At 42.9% G+C, this 24625-nt stretch overlaps 1 long non-coding RNA gene across 1 annotated transcript; it reads right to left on the bottom strand.

The window, feature by feature from the left end:
• Positions 1-17927: 17927 nt before the first annotated feature.
• LOC147374081 (uncharacterized) lies at positions 17928-19836 on the bottom strand. The gene is made up of 2 exons (XR_015162407.1): positions 18426-19836; positions 17928-18290 (listed from the first exon to the last, which is right to left on the bottom strand). It is a non-coding gene; the product is annotated as an uncharacterized LOC147374081 (long non-coding RNA).
• Between the last annotated feature and the right edge of the window lie 4789 nt (positions 19837-24625).

Raw genomic sequence — 24625 nt, 5'->3', positions numbered from 1 at the left:
GCTGTCAAGGAATGGTGACAAGCATGTGCAGAGACCTGGATGTATGGAGGACCTTGATTGGCCCTGGGACAGGGGAGCAGTTCTCTGTGACCGGATCACAGCGTGTGTGGCCTTTATGCTGGGAAGGACAGGCTGAGAACTGGATTCCATCCTACTTGTCTCTGTAACGTATCTCCATGCCATCTTCTCCATGCCTGCCATCATTCTCACATTCAGCTCCTGCCTGGTTACCACAGAAGCCTGCTAATGGCTCTCTCCCACCTGTCTTGCTGCCTCCAACCTGTTTGAAGAGATTGCTAAAGCGCTTGAGTTCCAGAACAGGTGAAACTAATCCGGAATAAAAGAGAAAGCAGAGCGGTGGTGGCCAGGGGAGGGGGACTGAGTGCAAAGGAGTCCCAGGGAACTTTCTGACAGATGGAAGACTGCTGTATCTTGATGGTGGTGGCAGTTGGTCATTGAACTGTGCATCTAACATGGGGCATTTTATTGCTTCAAATTGTATTCTAAAATAAACCTTTATTTTTCCTGGGAGGAAGACCAGTACCCTACTGGCCCACCAACTGGCAGCTTTCTCTTGCCTCCTCACCACACTGGCCCAGCCTCACCAGGCCTCTCCTGGCTGCAGGACTTGCTGTGCCTTTCTCCTCACTGAGAATGGTATGCACACGGTCCTTTCTGACCAGATCCTTGTTCTCTCCCTGCTGCCCAGATGTCTGGACCATCCACTCGGCACAGCTGACTCCTGCTTGTCCTTCAAGTTGCAGCTGAAGTTTCAGGTCCTCCAGGGGGCAGTTCCTGGCCCCTCGGGCTCTGGTGCCCCTGCCTGCACACCGCCTGTGAAGCACTGAACAGCTCTGTGAGGAATTGCTCCATGTCTGTCATCCCCTCTAGACAGCGAGCTTCATGAGGGTTCAGTTCAGTTCACTCAGTCATGTCCAGCTCTTTGCAGCCCCAAGGACTGCAGCATGCCAGGCTTCCCTGTCCATGAGGATTGAAATGGGGCTCATTTACTGCTACCTCCCTGCTACCTGGTGGCTCAGCAGTAAAGAATTTGCCTGCAGTGAAGATCCCCTGGAGGAGGGCATGACAAACCACTCCAGTATTCTTGCCTGGGAAATCCCATGGACAGAGGAGCCTGGCAGGCTACATACAGTGCATGGGGTTGCAAAAAGTCAAGCACGACTTAGAAACTAAAACACAACAACCCCACCACCTAGGCCAGTACCTGACATGGGAAGGTGTAATAAATAGTTGTTGAATTAGCAAACTCATCTTAGCGTTTTAAGCAGCTTTAAGAGAGATGATCTTTTGTATGTGTGTGGGTTTTGTTTTTTGGCTGTGATTCACAGCATGAGGAATCTTAATTCCCCCACCAGGGATCGAACCCATGACCCCTGCTGTGGAAGCACGGAGTCTTAACCACTGTACCACCAAGGAAGTCTCTGTACTTTTTTTCTAACAAAAGTTCTCAGCTATGATGTTTGAACGTGTGTAGGGTCTTCTGTTTCTCATAGTGACTGTGGGGAGCTGGAGATATCTGGTGACACGAGGCCACGCCTGCTGTATGTCCCTCAGTGCTCGGGATGTCTCTTCTGGGAAACACTGTTTAGAAAGATCACTCTGCCTGCGCCAGGGAAACATTTGTGAGGTGTAGAGGAAGAGGAAGTGGAGATTGAAATCAGAGTGACTCACAGGGAGACTATGACAATCATCCAAAATCAGGACCGGCTGCATGGCTGGGGAGGAAGCCAGAACTAAACTAAAAGGAGGCAGGTTGTGGCTCAGATGGTAAGGAGTCTGCCTGCAATGCAGGAGACCTGGGTACGATTCCTGGGTTGGGAAGATCCCCTGGAGAAGGAAAGGGCAACCCACTCCAGTACTCTTGCCTGGAAAATCCCATGGACAGAGGAACATGGCAGGCTACACAGTCCATGGGGTCGCAAAGGACATGACTTCACTTCACTTTCTTTGCTGCTGCTGCTAAGTTGCTTCAGTTGTGTCCAACTCTGTGTGACCCCCATAGACGGCAGCCCACAAGGCTCCCCCGTCCCTGGGATTCTCCAGGCAAGAACATGGAGTGGGTTGCCATTTCCTTCTCCAATGCAGGAAAGTGAAAAGTGAAAGTGAAGTCGCTGAGTCTTGTCCGACTCTTAGCAACCCCATGGACTGCGGCCCACTAGGCTCCTCCATCCATGGGATTTTCCAGGCAAGAGTGCTAGAGGGGGGTGCCATTGCCTTCTCCGTCACTTTCTTTAGGAAATAGAACTAACAAACTTGGTGATCAATAGGACAGGAAGTTACCTTTCAAGGAAGGAAAGGAATGTGTACATGAAGGTAGGCAGACAGATATAAGTTATGTTAACTTGGATAAGTTACTTAACTGCTCTAATTTCCTTACTTGTAAAATGGGGAGAAAACATCCACATCACAGGGCTGTTATCAGAATCATATAACCTGAATTAATTTCTGTAACACACTAGGAGCACTGCCTGACACAGGGTAAGCACGAGATGAGTATTTGACCTTACAGCTATAGATACTTGAATAAATAGATATGTAGAAATATTGACAGATAAGTGGTGGAGGGGGTGGATGGATGGACAGACAGATAGATGGTAAAGAGATAAATGGATACAGGATGTGGAGGGTGAAAGAGAGCAGGTGATCCCTGGACTATTTTTCCAAGAGCAGTCACATATTGGAGCAAATCTACCTACGCTCTCTCTTCTTCCTTATTTATGTCCAGTGATCAGGGTACCAGGTGGTCTTTAGTCTATGGGACAGAGCCACAGACTACTGACCCTCATGGGGCCACTGGAGGCATGCAGTGGGCAAAGGGCTGATGTGACAGCAGTATGCACACAGGCATCCCCTGAGATGGGCTGTGAGGCACACAGACAGCAAAGTCAGACAGGGCTCTTGTTGCTGTGCTCAGGGCACTCACAGAGGTACTCACCCTTCTCGACTCTCTTATCTTCCCTGATATCCAGACATTTTTTCACTCACTTTCGAAATTCCATTGCTTATAAGATTCGCAGGATAAAATTTAGGAGTCCAGGTACACTACCTGGCAAGACACTGGCCTGAGAGTTAGAAGACCTGTGCTCTAGCATGGTTATGAAGTTAGTGTTTGGTCTCGAAATGGTCATTTCATTTCTCTGGCTTCAGTGTTTGAATGTGTAAAATAAATGGTCTACATTAGATCATTCCTAAAGCTTCTAGCAGCTCTAACACCCCTGCACCTGAAGCCTGATCAGCCTCCCTGATCACTCTCCACCCTACTCTCTGTCTTCGTACCTCTGCCATTCCCTTGGTGTGGGATGCCCTCCTCTCCTTACACTTCTGCTAGCCTCTCATACATAGTTATCAGGTTACAGCGCTGCCTTTCCTCTGAATCATTTCTAGGCGCCCTCAAGTTTAGGCACTCACCTCTTGCAGACCTGTTGTACTCTCTATGTACCTGAATCATAGCTTTATCACTGACTTGTTTATACGCCTAAATCTGCAAAAGGTTGTAATGCCTTTAATGCAAGAATTACATTTGTATCAGTCAAGGACCAGTTTCAGAGAACAGAATCCGCTCTAACCAGTTAAAGCAGGAAAGGATTTATTATAGATATCGAATGGCATATGAAGTCATTGGGAGGGGGAAAAAAAAGACTCAAAGATTAGGCTTTCAGGAACCACTCACAAAGCTACACTGCAGAACTGGGCCACTGAGAGAGCTAGTACTTCTTTTGATATGAGGAAGTCTCCAGCTTCACAACAAAAGGACCATTAAAACAATCAGGAACTAAATTCTCTCCATGCAGATATCAAATTCTAAAAAAGAGCAAGTCTGTTGAACCATCACCATCCCTGTTTGGACAATGTTTCTTGCACCAGGACACCTCCTAAACTTCTGACCAGTCTGGAGATTGATTGCACTGGGGTCAGGTGCTAAGTGCTCTAAAGAGCTGCACCAAAGGAAGTTAATTAAGTTCTGGCATAAACATGGTGAAGGAGCGGCTATGGATGAGGGTGTGGCCAATGTTTCCTCTTTCCTTTTGCTGGGGAGAACAATTTTTCCCTACTAATAGGATTCTTTCAGTTCACTTCAGTTTAGTTGTTCAGTCGTGTCTGACTCTTTGTGACCCCATGCATTGGAGCATGCCAGGCCTCCCTGTCCATCACCAACTTCCGGAGTTTACTCAGACTCACGTCCATCAAGTCGGTGATGCCATCCAGCCATCTCATCCTCTGTCGTCCCTTTCTCCTCCTGCCCCCAATCCCTCCCAGCATCAGGGTCTTTTCCAATGAGTCAACTCTTCACATGAGGTGGGTATCAGTCCTTCCAATGAACACCCAGGACTGATCTCCTTTAGGATGAACTGGTTGGATCTCCTTGCAGTCCAAGGGACTCTCAAGAGTCTTCTCCAACACCACAGTTCAAAAGCATCAATTCTTCGGTGCTCAGCTTTCTTCACAGTCCAACTCTCACATCCATACATGACCACTGGAAAAACCATAGCCTTGACTAGACGGACCTTTGTTGGCAAAGAAATATCTCTGCTTTCAATATGCTATCTAGGTTGGTCATAATTTTCCTTCCAAGGAGTAAACATCTTTTAATTTCATGGCTGCAGTCACCATCTGTAGTGATTTTGGAGCCCAGAAAAATAAAGTCTGACACTGTTTCCACTGTTTCCCCATCTATTTCCCATGAAGTGGTGGGACTGGATGCCATGATCTTCGTTTTCTGAATGTTGAGCTTTAAGCCAACTTTTTCACTCTCCTCTTTCACTTTCATCAAGAGGCTTTTGAGTTCCTCTTCACTTTCTGCCATAAGGGTGGTGTCATCTGCATATCTGAGGTTATTGATATTTCTCTAGGCAATCTTGATTCCAGCTTGTGCTTATTCCAGCCCAGTGTTTCTCATGATGTACTCTGCATATAAGTTAAATAAGCAGGGTGACGATATACATCCTTTTCCTATTTGGAACCAGTCTGTTCCATGTTCAGTTCTAACTGTTGCTTCCTGACCTACATATAGATTTCTCAAGAGGCAGGTCAGGTGGCCTGGTATTCCCATCTCTTTCAGAATTTTCCACAGTTTATTGTGATCCACACAGTCAAACACTTTGGCATAGTCAGTAAAGCAGAAATAGATGTTTTTCTGGAACTCTCTTGCTTTTTCCATGATCCAGCAGATGCTGGCAATTTGATCTCTGGTTCCTCTGCCTTTTCTAAAACCAGCTTGAACATCTGGAAGCTCACAGTTCATGTATTGCTGAAGCCTGGCTTGGAGAATTTTGAGCATTACTTTACTAGCATGTGAGATGAGTGCAATTGTGCAGTAATTTGAGCATTCTTTGGTATTGCCTTTCTTTGGGATTGGAATGAAAACTGACCTTTTCCAGTCCTGTGGCCACTGCTGAGTTTTCCAAATTTGCTGGCATATTGAGTGCAGCACTTTCACAGCATCATCTTTTAGGATTTGAAATAGCTCAACTGGGATTCCATCACCTCCACTAACTTTGTTCATAGTGATGCTTTCTAAGGCCCACTTGACTTCACATTCCAGTATGTCTGGCTCTAGGTGAGTGATCACACCATCGTGATTATCTGGGTCATGAAGATCTTTCTTGTACAGTTCTTCTGCGTATTCTTTTTTTTTTTCTTCTGTGTATTCTTGCCACCTCTTCTTAACATCTTCTGCTTCTGTTAGATCCATACCATTTCTGTTCTTTATTGAGCCCATCTTTGCATGAAATGTTCTCTTGGTATCTCTAATTTTCTTGAAGAGATCTCTAGTCTTTCCCATTCTGTTGTTTTCCTCTATTTCTTTGCATTGATCGCTGAAGAAGGCTTTCTTATCTCTTCTTGCTATTCTTTGGAACTCTGCATTCAGATGCTTATATCTTTCCTTTTCTCCTTTGCTTTTCACTTCTCTTCTTTTCACAGCTATTTGTAAGGCCTCTTCAGACAGCCATTTTCCTTTTTTGCATTTCCTTTTCTTGGGGATGGTCTTGATTCCTGTCTCCTGTACAATGTTACAAACCTCATTCCATAGTTCATCAGGCACTCTGTCTATCAGGTCTAGGCCCTTTAATCTATTTCTCACTTCCACTGTATAATCATAAGGGATTTGATTTAGGTCATACCTGAATGGTCTAGTGGTTTTCCCTACTTTCTTCAATTTCAGTCTGAATTTGGCAACAAGGGGTTCATGATCTGAGCCACAGTCAGCTCCTGGTCTTGTTTTTGCTGACTATATAGAGCTTCTCCATCTTTGACTGCAAAGAATATAATCAGTCTGATTCAGTGTTGACCATCTGGTGATGTCCATGTGTAGAGTCTTCTCTTGTGTTGTTGGAAGAGGGTGTTTGCAATGACCAGTGCGTTCTCTTGGCAAAACTCTATTAAGCTTTGCCCTGCTTCATTCCTTATTCCAAGGCCAAATTTGCCTGTTACTCCAGAAGTTTCTTGACTTCCTACTTTTGCATTCCAGTCCCCTATAATGAAAAGGACATCTTTTTTGGGTGTTAGTTCTAAAAGGTCTTGTAGGTCTTCATAGAACCATTTTACTTCAGCTTCTTCAGAGTTACTGGTTGGGGCATAGGCTTGGATTCCCATTATATTGAATGGTTTGCCTTGGAAACGAACAGAGATCATTCTGTCATTTTTGAAATTGCATCCAAGTACCGCATTTCGGACTCTTTTGTTGACCATGATGGCTACTCCGTTTCTCCTAAGGGATTCCTACCCACAGTAGTAGATATAATGGTCATCTGAGTTAAATTCACCCATTCCAGTCCATCTTAGTTCCCTGATTCCTAGAATGTCGATGTTCACTCTTGCCATCTCCTATTTGACCACTTCCAATTTGCCTGGATTCATGGACCTGACATTCTAGGTTCCTATGCAATATTGCTCTTTACAGCATCGAACCTTGCCTGTATCACCAGTCACATTCACAACTGGGTATTGCTTTTGCTTTGGCTCCATCCCTTCATTCTTTCTGGAGTTATTTCTCCACTGATCTCCAGTAGCATATTGGCACCTACTGGCCTGAGGAGTTCCTCTTTCAGTATCCTATCATTTTGCATACTGTTCATGGGGTTCTCAAGGCAAGAATACTGAAGTGGTTTGCCATTCCCTTCTCCAGTGGACCACATTCTGTCAGACCTCTCCACCATGACCTGTCCATCTTGGGTGGCCCCACACGGTATGGCTTAGTTTCATTGAGTTAGACAAGGCTGTGGTCCATGTGATCAGATTGGGTAGTTTCCTGTGATTACAATTTCAGTGTGTCTGCCCTCTGATGCCCTCTCACAACACCTACCATCTTACTTGGGTTTCTCTTACCTTGGACATGGGGTATCTCTTCACAGCTTCTCCAGCAAAGCGCAGCCACTGCTCCTTACCTTGGATGAGGGATATCACCTCACCGCCATCCCTCCTGACCTTGAATGTGGAGTAGCTCCTCTCAGCCCTCCTGTGCCTGCACAGCCGCCGCTCCTTGGACGTGGGGTAGCTCCTCTCAGCCGCCCCTCCTGACCTTGAATGTGGAGTATCTCCTCTCGGCCCTCCTGCACCTGTGCAGGCACGACTCCATGGTTTCTTTAGTGGTGATCAATAGCAAGTCAATCTCCTGGATAGATATTAATTAAATTTAAATTGGTTTTTAACCCTAACAATTTCTTCAGCTCGTGCCTCCCACAAAGCACAAACTGCTTTAACAAAACAGGTCAGGATTGGAAAATCTTGGAAATAGGAAGACATTTGGGGTTATAAAGTCCAGTGGTTACTAAATAGCACTTTGTAGTAAAAGGAGAAAAGTAGTACAATGTAATTCCTTTAAATGCATTCAATTTAAAATCTTGGCCTAAACTTTAGTCCTCCTATTTCTTTAATGATAAATGGTATCCGTAGTTCATACCTTGTTTGTTTGTTTGTTTAGGGTTTTTTTGGCAAAATAACAATTAGGTTGCCCTTTGTTGTCTTCCCTTTTGAGTTGCCTATTGGTTCTTAATCTATTCTGATCTGCAGAAGCCTGTGCCACAGATTCACTATGACACTTGTGTTATTGTCTCATCCTTCATTCCTCATCATCTATCAGGATCTCAAGACACTTAACAAGTGCCTAGGCATGTGTTAGGACTTCAAGATAAATGGGGTAATTTCTTCTGTGTTTGTCTGTAGTGTTCATTTTATTTTAATTTTTTACTGAGGAATAGTGACTGAGCGACTTCACTTTCACTTTTCACTTTCATGCATTGGAGAAGGCAATGGCAACCCACTCCAGTGTTCTTGCCTGGAGAATCCCAGGGACAGCGGAGCCTGGTGGGCTGCTGTCCGTGGGGTCGCACAGAGTTGAACACGACTAAAGCGACTTAGCAGCAGCAGCAGCAGTTGATTTATAATATTATATTAGTTTCAGGTGTACAGCAGTGATTCAACAGGGATCCGCCCAGTGTCTCCTGCATTTTCTGCCTTGCAGATGGATTCCTTACCGCTAAGCCACTGGGGAAGCTGGAGCTCTAGGGAGCCCTGCTGTAAATTACTTAGAGGGGTTTCTCTTTTCCAGGTTAGGCCTCAACTAATATAAGGATAAATTCTCAGGAGTAGAATTGCTGGGTCAAAGTCTGTAGGACATTTAAACTAAAATTTAAAGATACTTCTTCCTGCTGTTCTTATCTCCGGTAAGCCCTTTCTTCCTCTTGTAGATCTCTGTGAACAGTCAGGGCCCTCCTCCTTCCGCCACCCCATCTGTTTACATGACTCAGGCTTTGGGCACTGGGCTAGCCCTCTGATCACATTCCACTCTTAAAAAATGATAAACAAAACAAAGAGGTAAGAGGGAAAGCCACTACTTCCTGGTGATAATTGATATGCGTGCTTTCAGAACATGCCCAGGCAAGTGGAAAGAAATAGCAATTATCTGGGTGGTTCAAGCAAACATTGACTCCCCTTTGTCCATTATGAGTGAGTGGTGAAGGAAGGGAGAATTGGAATTAATTATTAACATCTTCCAAATTGTCAGAATTAGGCAGAGTTATTGAATTCAACACTTCATTTTCTATTAGGTGTCTGGGGGTTGGCCATTTCAATGGCCAGGTTTTTAATTTTGGTAGGAGTCAATCAGGTAGCAAAGTGGCCTTTGTCATTTGTGGGACTGAACCACTCGGTGACCTTGACTGTACTCAGATAGTGGGAAGGCTCCAGGCACCACCTCCCTGGGCAGCAGCCATGGCTTGCTGTAAATCAGTCTCTCCACCTTTCCATTGCATCAGGTTCACCTCTCATTAGAAACAAGGTGATCATCCAAACTTGGGTAAAGGTCTGGCTTCCTGTTGTCCTTTACCAAATTAAAGCTGTTTTTTACAGGCTACTGATTTATTTCTAGCTTTCCCCGAATGTGTGGCCCTTAAAGACTGCTTATTTAGCAATATAGCACAGTCATGAAAATAATGCTTATAGCAACCCATTCTTGGAATATAAAGGTAGAGAGGCAGATACTATGGGAAAAGTCATGATTTGAGAGTCAAGAGTTCTGAGTTTGAGTCTTGGCTTTGCCACTAACTAGCCAAATAACCCAAATCAGCCATTTAACCGTGGTAACTTTCTTGTTAAACTTAAGTGCTCAGAAGGTAAAGAAGTTAAGATGAGCGCTTCCCTGATGGTTGGTTCAGTGGTAAAGAATCCTTCTGCCAATGCCAGAGACCTGAGTTTGATCCCTGGTCTGGGAAGATCCCACGTGCTGTGGAGCAACTGAGTCCATGCACCACAACAATGGAGCCTGTGCTCTAGAGCCTGGCAGATGCAACTACTGAGCCCTCCCACCTAGAGCCCATGCTTCACAACAGGAGAAGCCACTGCAAGCCTGCACACTGCAACCAGAGAGCAGCCCCTATGCGCCCCAACTAGAGAAAGCCTGCCCAGTAACGAAGACCCAACACAGTCAAAATCAATAAATAAAATTATAAAAAAAGAAGTTAAGCTGAAAGAGTCATCTACAGGTACATGATAATGTTAGCGTTAATATTTTCAATCTTATATTTCCAATACTCTTATGGATTGGTAGTCTCTGGCTACTTTCATCAGCCCATTGTTCAAAGCAACAGATTAAACACACACATTAGGATAACTGGTTAGGAGCCATCATCCACATTTGTACATGTGTTGAGGTAGGGGGGCAGGATCTGAAAGCCATAAGCAAAGTGACTCTCTGTTTGATAATGTGATTTCAAAAACGATACACTGACTGTCTAGAGGGGCTTGGATTAGAATATGCCCCATTTCCCCTGCCTCCTTCCTCAGCTGGTCCTTCCAGATGGTATTTGGACATCCCAGGTCAGTCTCCAGCAGCTTCCCTCCGTATGGTGGTGGGGTCAAAGTACCCTCAGCCAGCCAGACCCTCTCTCAGGTCAGCTGGGGACAGGGAACATGACAAAAGTGAAGAACCTTACAGAACACGTCCAGAGAGTAGATTCAACCCAAGAACAACGCGGATGTCACTTGTGCTTTATATGTGGTACCACAGGAACAAAAGCATTTTTACTGTCACTGAAGCTTTGTTTTCCCAGGCCAGAAAAACTAATTAAGAGAGAACAAGTAGAAATGAATTTTCCAGCTTTCAGTTCTGTTCTTAGAAACCCTGGGCTAGAACATGCTGCTTCCACTTCCTACCTCCCTTCAGTGCCCGGGACAGCCAGCAGACATCCCTCTTCCCTGCATGATAATCAGCCAAGTGCCACAGATATCCTTCAGACATTATTTTCATCCTTAATCCAGTAGAGTTTTTCTGAGTGTTTCTAGAATCGCATCATGCACTTAGAGACCATGAAAATAGCTTGGAAATCAGAAACCGGACAGGGTCTAATGGATTGATTAATTAAGTGAGTATATGTTGAGTCCCTTCTATATGTCAAATATAGCTCTAGTCAGTGTGCTGAAAATACAGCAGTGAACAAGAGAGTTGATCCCAATGCTCTAGGATCTTATATTCTGGTCAGGGGCGGGGGTGGGGAAATAGAGAAACACATATACAAACAGATATGTAACATGAATTCAGGTATTGATAAGTTATTGCCTGCCTGCTAAGTCACTTCAGTCGTGTCCAACTCTTTGTGACCCTATGAACTGTAGTCCACCAGGCTCCTCTGTCCAATGGATTCTCCAGGCAAGAATACTGGAGTGGGTTGCCATGCCCTTCTCCAGGGCATGAGTCCTTTTGACTCTGGAATCAAACCTGCATCTCTTATGTCTCCTGCATTGGCAGGCAAGGTCTTTACCACTACAGCCACCTGAGAAGCCCTGGATAAGTTATTAATATAATAATACTAGCTTTTCCTGCCATGTGAAGATAGAAGCTGAGGACAGGGTCAGGTTTCATCAATCTAAGAAAAAAGATATAAATGAAGCAGGGAGCATTGGAGAGAGGAAGAAAGAAAAAGTAAATCTGTGTAATCCATTTTAAATAAAATGATGTATTGTCAGTGTATAAAACCTACATCAAACTAAAAAACTTCTGCACAGTGAAAGAAATGATCAACAAAATGAAAAGACAATATATGGAATGGAAAAAATATTTGCAAATCATATACCTGATAAAAAGTTTACATCCAAAACATATGAAGAATTCACAGATCTGGATAGCAAAAATATACGGTAATAATAATGACAATCCAGTTAAACGTGGACAAAGGAACTGAATATGCAGTTTTCCGAAGAAGATACACAAATGGTCAACAGGTACAGGTAAAGGTGCTCAACACCATTTATCGTTTATCCTCGGGGAAATGCAAATTAAAACCACAATGAGATATCACCTCATGGCTGTTCGAATGGCTATTATCAAAAAGACAAGAGATTACAAATGCTGGTGAGAATGTGGAGAAAAGGCAATCCTTGTCCACTGATGGTGAGGATGTAAATTGGTGCAGCCACTGTGGAAAACAGTATAAGATTCCTCAAAAAGTTAAAAACAGAACTACCATATGATCCAGGCATTTCAATTCTGGGTATTTATCTGCAAGAAATGAAATCACTAACTTGAGGAGATACATGCATCCCACATTCACTGTAGCATCATTTATAATAGCAAAGCCACAGAAACAACCTAAATGTCCATTGACAGATGAATGGACAAAGAAAATGGGATATATGTATATACACATATATACAACAACATGGATAGACATGGAAGGCATTATGTTGAGTCAAACAAGTCAGACAGAGAGAGATGAATACTGTATGATTTCACTTATATGTGGAATCTAAAAGTCCACACTCATAGAGACCGAGAATATGTTGGTGGTTGCCAGAGGCAAGGGTGGAGATATTGGGTGAAGATAGTCAAAAGATACAGACTTCCACTTATAAGATAAATAAGTACTAGGAATGTGATATACATCATGGTGACTATAGTTAACACTGCTGTAGAGTGTACTTCAAAGTTGCTAAGAGAGTAGATCCTAAAAGTTCTCATCACAAGGAAAAAGTGTTTTTCCTATTGGTTTCTATATGTTATGAAGGCTATTAACTAAACTTGTTGTGGCAATCATTTCACAGTATATTTTCACGTATGTAAGTCAGGGCTTTCCAGGTGGCTATAGTGGTAAAGAACCTACCTGCCAATGCAGGTAGATATAAGAGACGCAGGTTTGATCCCTGGGTTGGGAAGATCCAGCAAGATCCTGGGTTGGGACGATCCAGGAGGGCACAGCAACCTACTCCAGTATTCTTGCCTGGAGAATCCCATGGACATAGGTGCCTGGCGAGCTATAGTCCGTAGGGTCACAAAGAGTTGGACACAACTGAAGTGACTTTGCATGCATATGTTAGTCAAGTCATTGTGCTCTATACCTTAACCTTATAGAGTGCTGTATGTCAGTTATGGGCTTCCCTGGTGGCTCAGATGGTAAAGAATATGCCTGCAATGCAGGAGACCCAGGTTCTATCCCTGAGTCGGAAAGATCCCCTGGAGAAGAGAATGGTTACCCACTCGAGTATTTTTGCTTGGAGAATTCCATGGACAGAGGAGTCTGGAAGTCTGTTGTGGTGATCCATGGGGTCAACAAAGAGTTGAACATGACCGAATGCAATGGCACCCCACTCCAGTACTCTTGCCTGGAAAATCCCATGGACGGATGAGCCTGGTAGGCTGTAGATCATTGGGTCGCGAAGAGTCAGATACGACTTCACTTTCGCTTTTCACTTTCATGCATTGGAGAAGGAAATGGCAACCCATTCCAGTGTTCTTGCCTGCAGAGTCCCAGGGACGGGGGAGCCTGGTGGGCTGCCGTCTATGGGGTCGCACAGAGTCGGACATGACTGAAGCGACTTAGCAGCAGCAGCAGAGCAACTAATACTTTCACTTTTTGTTGAGGTCCTTTAATGGACCGGAACCTGGTGGTCCAGAGTCGATGATAAGAAAGTAAAGGAGAGAAAGAGGCCGATATTCCTTGCTTTACACAGAAAGTCAATAAAGCCCCTGGCACGGGGCTTGCTGTGTTTACAGAGGCCTCAGGCGCCCTCTCAATGGGGTAAAGGCTCTCTGCCTTCACCTCATCGAGAGGGTCTTAGAACCCCGGGCAGGAAATTGAGGGCCTCTGTGCTCCAAAGAAATAGCCTGTGAGAGAGAGAAAGAAAGAAAGAGAAAAGAAAGACATGGGGACCAGAGTTCTGATGGAGCAAAGGTGTTTTAATCAACATGGTGTGGGCATATATACTGTCTTACAAGGTAGTTATTCTCAGCAAAGATAAAGATTAAAATTCCAGACTTACAAAATAAAGGTGATCTATATCAAAGAGAGAGTTGTAAAGAATCACTTTTACCGTATGGTTCACAAGAAGGAAGAGGGTACTTATCACCATATAGAAACACTAATGAAGGAAATGCCTGGATTCCTCAGTCCCAGGAGAGGATTGCCTCTCCTCTTAATTCCTGAGTATTCAGGAATTAATAAGGAACAGAGAATTCCTGACAGATCCATAACAGTACACAGGAAGCCGCCTGTTAAATGCTTCCTGACAACTTTTCATGTCAGTTCTATTTCAATTAAACTGAAAAAAAAAAAATAAAACAAAGAAAGAGGTTAAAGAATGCCTATTTTAGATGAAGTTATCAGGGTAGGTATCTCTGATTGACATTTGAGTTGAGAACTGGATGAGATGAACGAGTGACTTTTGAGGTTGTTCTGAGCAGGGCACACAGAGCCCACTAGGGTGGCGGTGAGCTTAGTGTGTTTGTGGAATAGCCTTGTGGCCAGTGTGACTAAGCAGAAAGTGTGAAGAAAAGAGCACAAGGAGATGGGTGTGAACCCCAACTCCTATAACCAAGTAGTCACAGAAATTTTCTCAATGTATTTAATCTCTAGGAAACACAGATTCCTTGTACTTAATAAGGTTTTTGGTCACAAGTAATATTAATAGTACCCAAATTTGAGCTGGGCTAACTAAAAAGGAGAACTTATAATAAGTATACAAGAGTGTCTCCCAGAAAGCAAGATCAGGAAAGCATCTGGGCTTCTGGAAAGAATGAGAATCAGGACCTGGGAATAATAAAACACCATCACCACCTACAAAACAAGACACTGTCATTCACCTTTATTTCTCTCTTCATGCCGGCCTTCACTCTCTGTTTAGCCCAGTTTATCTATCTGCTGCTTCTCCACCTGGACTTCCCACAGCCCCTGCCTTCATTCATTCAACCCCACAGCCAGCTGTCCCATGTCCAGCACGGTTCCTATTCCACACCAGCGCTGACATAGGGCTCAGCACCGTCCAGAAATAGCAGCCTACTTTCCAAAAATATGAGAGACTTACCTCCTTTCACTGAGGAGGTCATACAAAGGCCAGAGCAGGGAGTTACCCTGCACGTTGCCCACCAGATTTTTCAAATCCCCTCTCTGCTCCCAAAGTTTCTCCACAGCCCACTAATCAAGGGTTCTTCTCTTGTGTTCTTACCACAAACCCATCGTCCAATTTCCTCCAGAGCCTCCCCTTCATCACCCAACTCCAGCCCCAACAGACTACCCATCTCTCAGCCCTTTCTCAGCAGGGGTATTGACTTTCTCCCAGTTTCCACAGCTGAATGTGAATTTTCATACCAGCCATCCCAAAGATTCTCTGAGAGCATTAATTGTTTGACTAGTTCCAGCCACTGTTCTCTGAATCCCGATTTCAAACTTCTGTAAGATAATATCTGATCTGCCTGCCTCATGGCGTATGGTCACATCTCTGGCCCAGTCAGTGGCTGCCAGACAAGAAGTTGCTTTTGTGGATGGGGGAATTTGACAGGACAATTCCTAGAGAAAGCCACACTCCTTAGGAGATGGACAGATATGCCAAAAGTGCCAGTTATATTCCTCACGTGTAAAATGGAATCAATAATACATTCCTTTTGGGGTGGTTGGGCTAGTTAGACAAAATTACCTGTGAAAGGGGCATCCCATGGTATCTTATGCGCAGTAAAGGTGACATTCCTCCTTTTCTTAAGAAACAAACCAACAAACTGCAAAAACCCTCATTTTTGATTTTCCAAAATAATCCCAGCTTCACTATTCTTCCCAGTTTTGAATTGTTAGATATAAATTGTTCACCTGAAAAATATAGTCCCTGTAGGTATACTTCCATCTTGTTAAGCAGGAATATTTAGATATTGTCCCATCCCTCATGTCTTCCTCCCTCCCGGCAGGCCAGTTTTGGTGTTGTCTGATGGGACAGTTCCCCTCCACCTCTGCCCCTACTCCAGAGTCCTGAACTATGGATTGGAGGCAAGCTGTTGGAAAGAACAAAGAAGCAAGGATGAGAACTAGTTTTGAAAAGGGAGAGATGAGAGTAAGCTATAGAAAGAGAGGCTTTCTGGCAGATTTTTGAGACGGTAGGGAATGCAGAGAACTGAGGAAAGAGCATTGGAGACAGGTCAATATAGGCTGTGTCAGATCCTCTTTAATGATATCTGAGAATGCCAGAAAGATTCTGATTACTCAGATTCTAATTACTCTCGAGCGCCAGAATCAGTCTGCAATTCCCTGATGAGACAGAGCCAGGTGGGTGCCTGGGTTTTATTTTTCCTACATATAGATAGAATAAACCTTTTCTCCAGGAAATTACCATATTTGAGGGATGCAAGGCTTAAATACTTAAACTAAGAAGGCATGAAATGATTCAAACATAGACAGTATACAGAAATGTACAGAACCGAGGACAAATATGACTTAAGCTTTATCTATGGTAATGGAGGCAATTAAGATTCACAAAATCTCCAGCCTACTGCTGTTTCCTGGGCATGAAGGATATTTACAAAAATTAAGAAAACTCCTTTGACATTTAGGCATATAATCCATTCTGTGTAAAAAGCACATTTCCTCAAGGGAGTTTCTAAGTAATAATTCTGCTTTTCCACTGTGCAAACAGGAGTCTTTATTGATGGAGTGTTCAGTGTAAGAAAGCCTTCCACATCAGCGATGCACCCTTTCACGAACCATCTTTGATGAAAAATTAAACAGGGACTAAAGACTTCCTGTATCATAGCTAATCAGCAGACAGGAGCACATTCAGGAAACGTGAATCAAATTGAAAATGTGCACCTAAACGCCTATAAATAAGATAATATGCACTTTTCAAAATTTTGAATATAAAAGTAGTGTATACTATGGAACACTATGTAGAAAAGAATTAGGAAGGTCGGAGAAGGCAATGGCAACCCACTCCAGTACTCTTGCCTGGAAAATCCCGTGGATGGAGGAGCCTGGTAGGCTTCAGTCCATGGGGTCGCTGAGTCAGACGTGACTGAGCGACTTCACTTTCACTTTTCACTTTCATGCACTGGAGAAGGAAATGGCAACCCACTCCAGTGTTCTTGCCTGGAGAATCCCAGGGACGGCACAGCCTGGTAGGCTGCTGTCTATGGGGTCTCACAGAGTTGGACACGACTAAAGTGACTTAGCAGCAGATATATTGTCAGGATCACGTACTTGTTATGTAGCATTTTTATTTTTTTTAAAGAAAGCATTTTACAGAGCAATATGTAAAAGAGATCCAGAGTCACACACATAAAAAGACTAGAGAGGCCAAGCAGGTGTCAAAAGTCTTAAGGGCCAGGCAGGTGTATGACAATAGGTACTAAGCTGTTTATGTTATAGAAAAACACAACTTGTGCAACTATGCAACATTTTAAATCATTGTGTGAGTTAAACAAGACACTCAACTGGGAGTATCCAGCTTCCTTAACTGTGTTTGTAAGCAAACTTAAAAAAAATCTCTGTGTGTGTTTATTTCTTTACATATGTATGCATGTTTGTAAATACAGAATAAAATACCTGTAAAGTGACATATACAAATTTTTATTGGTGCTTATCTTTGAGAAATCAAACTTGGAGAAGAAGAATTGGTGAGAGAATATGTTAAAGGATAATTTTTATGTTTTTCTCTGATTTCTCCATTGTTTGACTTTTACAATGGGGATAAGGTCATGTATTAATGAGTAATTATGCTTTCTAAGCATAAGGCTTCCCTGGTGGCTCAGACAGTAAAGCGTCTGCCTACAATGCAGGAGACCCAGCTTCAATCCCTGGGTTAGGAAGATCTCCTGGAGAAGGAAATGGCAACCCACTCTAGTATTCTTGCCTGGAAAATCCCATGGATGGAGGAGCCTGGTAGGCTACAGTCCATGGGATCACAAAGAGTTGGACATGATTGAGCGACTTCACTTTCACTTTCTTTTCATGCTTTATAAAAATTAAAAAGTAATTCTTAAAGATTAGAAAAAATTTAGAAAAGAATGAAATGATAACAGACTCACCCGTAATCTCATAAACTCAGATGTAACTATTGATCACTGTCTTAGTCTACTTGGATGCTGTAACAAATTAGCACAGAACTTGTTGCTAAACCCAGTTCATTTGCCCAACACACAGCCAAACACTGAGACGCTGAGCTTTACAGCTCAGAAAGAGTTTATTCACAAGGCAGCCAAATGAGGAGACAGGAGAACAACTATCAGATCTGTCTCCCCAAAGGTGAGGGGATTCAGATATTTTAGGGATAAGCAGGTGGTCTTAGGCTGGAAAGGTGATTGGAGGCAGGGAAAAGATGAGGGGATTGGTGTTCTGTGCAGGTGCATCTGGGACGTGCTTCTGCATATTCAAAATGGAGGCTTACTGTGATCTGAGAGTGGAGCTTTTTGGTCCTCTGACATCAAAAGGCCATTCATTGGACATCTGCACTGGCCCAGATTTGGAGTGGGTGGTCCCAATCAGTCCTTAGCTGGCCCGCACTGGGCAGGAGCAGATTCCAAGTTCCTGTAAAACCAATGGGCTGCATGAAGCTGGGAAAGTATGTGATTAAAGAGAGGAAAAGAAAGAAAGAAAGAAAAATAAAATGACCTTAATCATTGAAGGTAGTTTATAAGCAAAGGGATTTTAACAAGCTGTTACCTTATTTGTTATTCTGTAAGACAAGCTCACGGAGAAGGCAATGGCAACCCACTCCAGTACTCTTGCCTGGAAAATCCCGTGGTCGGAGGGGCCTGGTGGGCTGCAGTCCATGGGGTCGCTAAGAGTCGGACACAACTGAGCGACTTCACTTTCACTTTTCACTTTCATGCATTGGAGGAGGAAATGGCAACCCACTCCAGTGTTCTTGCCTGGAGAATCCCAGGGACGGGGGAGCCTGGTGGGCTGCTATCTATGGGGTCGCACAGAGTCGGACACGACTGAAGTGACTTAGCAGCAGCAGCAGCAAGACAAGCTCAAGAATTTCTGTTATCAGCTTCTGTTAACTCCATGGGGCATGGTTTCAGACTGGGTGGCTTCAACAATAAACATTTATTTTACGTAGTCCTGGAGGCCAGGAAATCCAAGATCAGGGTGCCAGGATGGTCCAGTTCTGGTGAGGTACCTCTTCATGGCTTGTCATTGGCCACCTTCTTACTGTATCCTGGCATGATAGAGAGAGCTCTCATATGTCTTCGTCTTCTCATAGGGGTACTAATCTCATCATAAGAGTTCCTACCCGCCCCCCCTGCCCCCCTACCCACTGTGCACTCTTCTGAACTTAATTACCTCCAAAAGGTCATCTCCAAACATCATCACACTGGGGTTTAGGACTTTGACGTGAGTTGGGATGGAGGGAGGGTGAGAGAAGTGTGGGCCTAAACGTTCAGCCCATAATAGTCATATTTTGGCATATTTCCTTTGTCTTTTTTTCTAAACATATTTTAAATAGTCAGGGTTGTGTTATATATACATGGTTTATTATACATAGCTTTGCATACTGTCACACATCTTTTCCTCATCATCTTTTGGAGTGAATTATTACCTTAAGATAGATTCACGTAGGTGGAATAAATGGATTGAACCACATGGACTTTTAAATATTTTTATGCATATTACTAATTTGCTTTCCAGGAAGGTTGGATCGGTTACAGTTCTGTTAACAGTATATGAAAGCATCTGTTTTATTGTACTCTTGCCAATACTGAGAATTATCAACTTGGAAATCATTTTAAAAAATGCCATCTTATTGTTACTTTTAAACCTCTTATTGAAGCATAAAGATACACACAGGAAAGTTTCTGATTATCTCTAAGCAAACACACCTGAGTCAGCATTCACAACAAGAAAGAAAACAAATTCTCCATCCTCAGGATGCCCGTCATCCTCCTCCCAGTCATGTTACCACAAAAGTAACCACCCTTCTGACTTCTAAGAGCAATAGACTAGTCCAGTTTTATTTTCCCCTGTGATGGACAGGGAGGCCTGGCGTGCTGCCATGCATGGGGTCGCAAAGAGTCGGACATGACTGAGCGACTGAACTGAACTGAACTGAAAATTTAAAGGCTGACAATTAGATTCCAAGCACCAAAAGAACTTTGCCTTAAATATAAGAAAAATCAATCTCACTGAGCATCAGAAAATATAAATTTAACAAGAGGAAATTATATTCAGGACCTTGGTGTAGACAAATTTTCTTTAAAAGGACAAAATAAGCATTAACTATAAAGGGAAATAATGGATAAACTGGAGTTTGTTAAAATGTGTATTTTGTTCATCAAAACACCACTAAACAGTAAGAAGACAACCCAAAGAGTAAGAGAAGATATTTGATATCTGACAAAGGACTCAAATGTAGAATATAAAAATTTCTTATACAATTCAATGAGAGAAAGACAACTTAATCTGAAAATGATCAAAATACTCAGTCTGCTTACAAGAGACAGTATCTCCAAATGGTCAGTAAACATTTAAAAAGCTGTTCAACCTCATCAGTCACCAAGAAATGCAAACAGAGGTAATAATGATACATTAATACACAGCTTGGCCAATTTGTTAAAATGAAAACAAGGAGTAAGCCTCTTTTAATTTCATGGCTGCAATCACCATCTGCAGTGATTTTGGAGCCCCCCAAAATAAAGTCTATCACTGTTTCCACTGTTTGCCCATCTATTTCCCATGAAATGATGGGACCGAATGCCATGATCTTCATTTTCTGAATGTTGAACTTTAAGCCAACTTTTTCACTCTCCTCTTTCATTTTCATCAAGAGGCTCTTTAGGTCCTCTTCACTTTTTACCACAAGAGTGGTGTCATCTGCGTATCTGAGGTTATTGATATTTATCCTGGCAATCTTGATTCCGGCTTGTGCTTCATCCATCCCAGCATTTCTCATGATGTACTCTGCATATAAGTTTAATGAGCAGGGTGACAATATACAGCCTTGACGTACTCCTTTTCCTATTTGGAACCAGTCTGTTGTTCCATGTCCAGTTCTAACTGTTGCTTCCTGACCTGCATACAGGTTTCTCAAGAGGCAAGTCAGGTGGTCTGGTATTCCCATCTCTTGAAGAATTTTCCAATTTATTGTGATCCACACAGTCAAAGGCTTTGGCATAGTCAATAAAGCAGAAATAGGTGTTTTTCTGGAACTCTCTTGCTTTCTTGATGATCCAGAGGATGTTGGCAATTTGATCCCTGGTTCCTCTGCCTTTTCTAAAACCAGCTTGAACATCTGGAAGTTCACGGTTCACATATTGCTGAAGCCTGGCTTGGAGAATTTTGAGCATTACTTTACTAGCGTGTGAGATGAGTGCAACTGTGCGGTAGTTTGAGCATTCTTTGGCATTGCCTTTCTTTGGGATTGGAATGAAAACTGACCTTTTCCAGTCCTGTGGCTACTGCTGAGTTTTCCACATTTGCTGGCATATTGAGTGCAGCACTTTCACAGCATCATCTTTTGGGATTTCAAATAGCCCCTTTAAATTTTACATGTTGCATTTTTGGTTCTAGATATTTTTTTAATAACTTTGTCAGCCTTGTGATTTACTTTTAATATATTTTAAGATATCAGAATCATATTTTATTTTGTAATATTTTCCCATGTAAGTTCAAAAAGTCTTTTTTTATTCTGTTAGGGAAAATATATCTTCTAATTTTTATGGTGCTTTGCTGTTATTTTGTTTTATTTACATTTAGGCCTTTGATTCACACAGGGTTTATTTGGATAATATTGTGAGGTGCAAGCCTAAATTGATTTATTTCTCCCTAATACCAAGTCAATTTTCTTTTTATTAACTGAATGATTCTTCTCTAAGTGACTTGTAATGCTTCCTTTATAATGAGTTGAGTTAGTTTATATACTTAGAGATTTACTTTTGACTACACTACTCTGTTTTGGAGAAGGTGATGGCACCCCTCTCCAGTACTCTTGCCTGGAAAATCCCATGGATGGAGGAGCCTGGTAGGCTACAGTCTATGGGGTCGCAGAGTTAGACACGACTGAGCGACTTCACTTTCACTTTTCACTTTCATGCATTGGAGAAGGAAATGGCAACCCACTCCAGGGTTCTTGCCTGGAGAATCCCAGGGACGGGGGAGCCTGGTGGGCTGCCATCTATGGGGTTGCACAGAGTCGGACATGACTGAAGCGACTTAGCAGCAGCAGCAAACTAGTCTGTTTACTCTTCTGGATAAATTTTAGGATGTTTATTTATTTATTTTTTGAGTTCCGAAAAAGTCCTTTGAGATTTTAGTCCTAGACTTTAAACTAAGTTAACTTGCAAAGAACTCTTTTTTTTCCCCAGTAGTCTTTGCTACCAGAATTTATTTTTATACTTTATTACTTATTCAAAACTTATTCTATCTGAAGATACATATACAAATATATAGTTATATATTATATTTATCTCTATATCTTATCTATATACCTATATCTATGTAAATAGACTTCACAATAATGAAAATTTGGATATTATTTGATTGAAGATTGGCTCCTGACCCATCCTGTTGTCAGATGGCAGCATGCTGCTGCTGCTAAGTCACTTCAGTCATGTCTGACTCTGTGCCACCCCATAGACGGCAGCCCACCAGGCTCCCCCGTCCCTGGGATTCTCCAGGCAAGAACACTGGAGTGGGTTGCCATTTCCTTCTCCAATGCATGAAAGGGAAAAGTGAAAGTGAAGTCGCTCAGTCGTGTCCGACTCTTAGCGACCCCATGGACTGCAGCCTACCAGGCTCCTCCCCCCATGGGATTTTCTAGGCAAGAGAACTGGAGTGGGGTGCCGTTGCCTTCTCCAAGATGGCAGCATACTGATAGTTTATGTTAAGGAGGGGACTCAGGAAAGGGAGTTGGCCACGTCAGAAAGACTGACCATACAGTTAGAAGGCTGGGGTTTTGTGCTCTGAAGTCCTGATTTCAAGCCCATCTTTGCTCCTTACTGGGCAAGCTTGGGCTTGTTCACTGATGATAAATTTCCTTATCATCAAAATGGGAGTAATGGCAGAAATGGCAGTGTTCTAGTAGGAAATCAATGACATTTAAAACAGATACTTTTTAGGTTAGTAAAAATTAGTAGAAGAGTTTAGTAAAATTTAATAAAGGGACCGTTTACAAAGCTGTGGACAAGGTGTTAAGGAAGCCACGGGGATAGTGCAGTGTCACAAGACTAGAAACAATGAGGTCATTTCCAGCCCTAGACTTGACAAGAGGGACAGAGTCAGTTGCCAGAACTCAGAAGTCAGTCATGTCAAAAGACAAGCCTGAGAGGAATAGCACCTTGGGCGGCCCCTGATGTGACTGTGTAGATGGGAAGCTGGGGAACAAGTAACCTGGGCTCACGCACCTCCTCCCTCTCACCTTCTGCAGGGTCTTCCCAGTTGATGAACCCACCCTGAATCCTGAGAGCAAGAGAGCCCTTTTAATGAGGTCCAGTGGTTCTGGGACTTGGGCTTACATCAGAATCACCTGCAGGTATTGTTGACATGCAGATTTCTGATTCAGTGGTGGGAAAGGGGGTTGGATTTTCCATTTCTAACTCCTTCCCAGGTGATGCTGATCCAACTGGTCTTGGGATCACACGTGGAGAACCACTTCTGTAGTCCTGGGCACAGAGGAAGGTGGAGAACAGTGGGTAGGGGCTCTGAAAAGCCGAGCGGAGGGTAACTGGCCCCGTCTCCTTAGCTGTTAGAGGATTCAGTGGGTGTATATTTTAGTGCATGTCACGCTGCAGTTTATCAGCAAATGTCCCCTTTCCTTGAGTGCTTTCTGACTCACTTCACTTTTTGGCTTCCACTAACTGCTCTGTTCAGATCTCCAAGACCTGAAAGAGGACTTCTCAGAATCCTGACTCTGAATTTGGTCTCAACATCTGTTTTCTGCAGCTTCTCTCAAGCTCAGAGTTTTCTTATGCCAGCCTCAAACTGTGCAGATTCTGACCCTGGGACTTGTTCTTCCCTGTAAGAGCAACCCTTTGAGCCTGAGGTGTGGACACTGTCTTTGATTCTTAAGCATTTAAAAAATTTTTATTGGAATATATAGTACTTGATTTACAATGTTGTGTTAGTTTCAGGTATACTTGATCTTTTATTTTTTATTTATATTTTGTCCAAATTTATGACCCAAATACTTCAGAAATTTTTCTTTTGAAAAAAGTAATTCTCAGTATGGATATTTTCTTTTTTAAATCTCTAAATGGTTAAACAAATGCCTACTACATGACTTTTTTGGAGATATACAAAAAATGTTTGCATCTCAATGGAAAATATGCATTGACTACTGCATACCCTTTTGAGTTATCAGATTATAGCCCTGTTCGTTTTCTTTGAGCTGTTTTGCAACTCTTTCTAAATTATAGGTAACTGATATGTAAATTTCATCTTGTCAGGTGGTGATTTTAATTGACTTCCTCCCCTCTGTGGAAAAACAAGCTTTGTCTCTGCAGTTAAGTGACATAATAAATGTTTTTTTATTGTGTAAATTGGGTTTTCTGTTACTTAGAGCCAAGACCCTCCTGACTGACAGATCCCTTATAAATGGGGGTCAGTAATCCTTCCTGCCTGCCCTACAGAGTTGCCCTATCAAAGCACTTTAAAAGGTGTTTGAAAGACTTCATTGGTGGTCCAGAGGCTAAGACTCTGTGCTCCCAATGCAGGGGGCCTGGGTTTGATCCCTGGTCAGGGAACTAGATCCCACATGTACAACTAAGACCTGACACTGCCAAATAGATATTTTTTTAAAAAAAGATGTTTAAGGATACGTGTGGGAGGTATGATGCATAGACCCCTAGGTGGCTGAAGGCTTGATAGCCTCTTCTTTGAGTCCAAAAATTGGAAAGGAAATTATTTCACATACACTCCCTCTG

Source organism: Bos grunniens, chromosome 4, assembly GCF_055505025.1.
Source record: "Bos grunniens cultivar Pamir isolate PY7600 chromosome 4, Bosgru_T2T1.0, whole genome shotgun sequence".
NCBI classification, from domain to species: Eukaryota; Metazoa; Chordata; class Mammalia; order Artiodactyla; family Bovidae; genus Bos; species Bos grunniens.
Note: the sequence above shows the minus strand (reverse complement) of the source record. Positions and strands in the feature narration are given on the sequence as shown.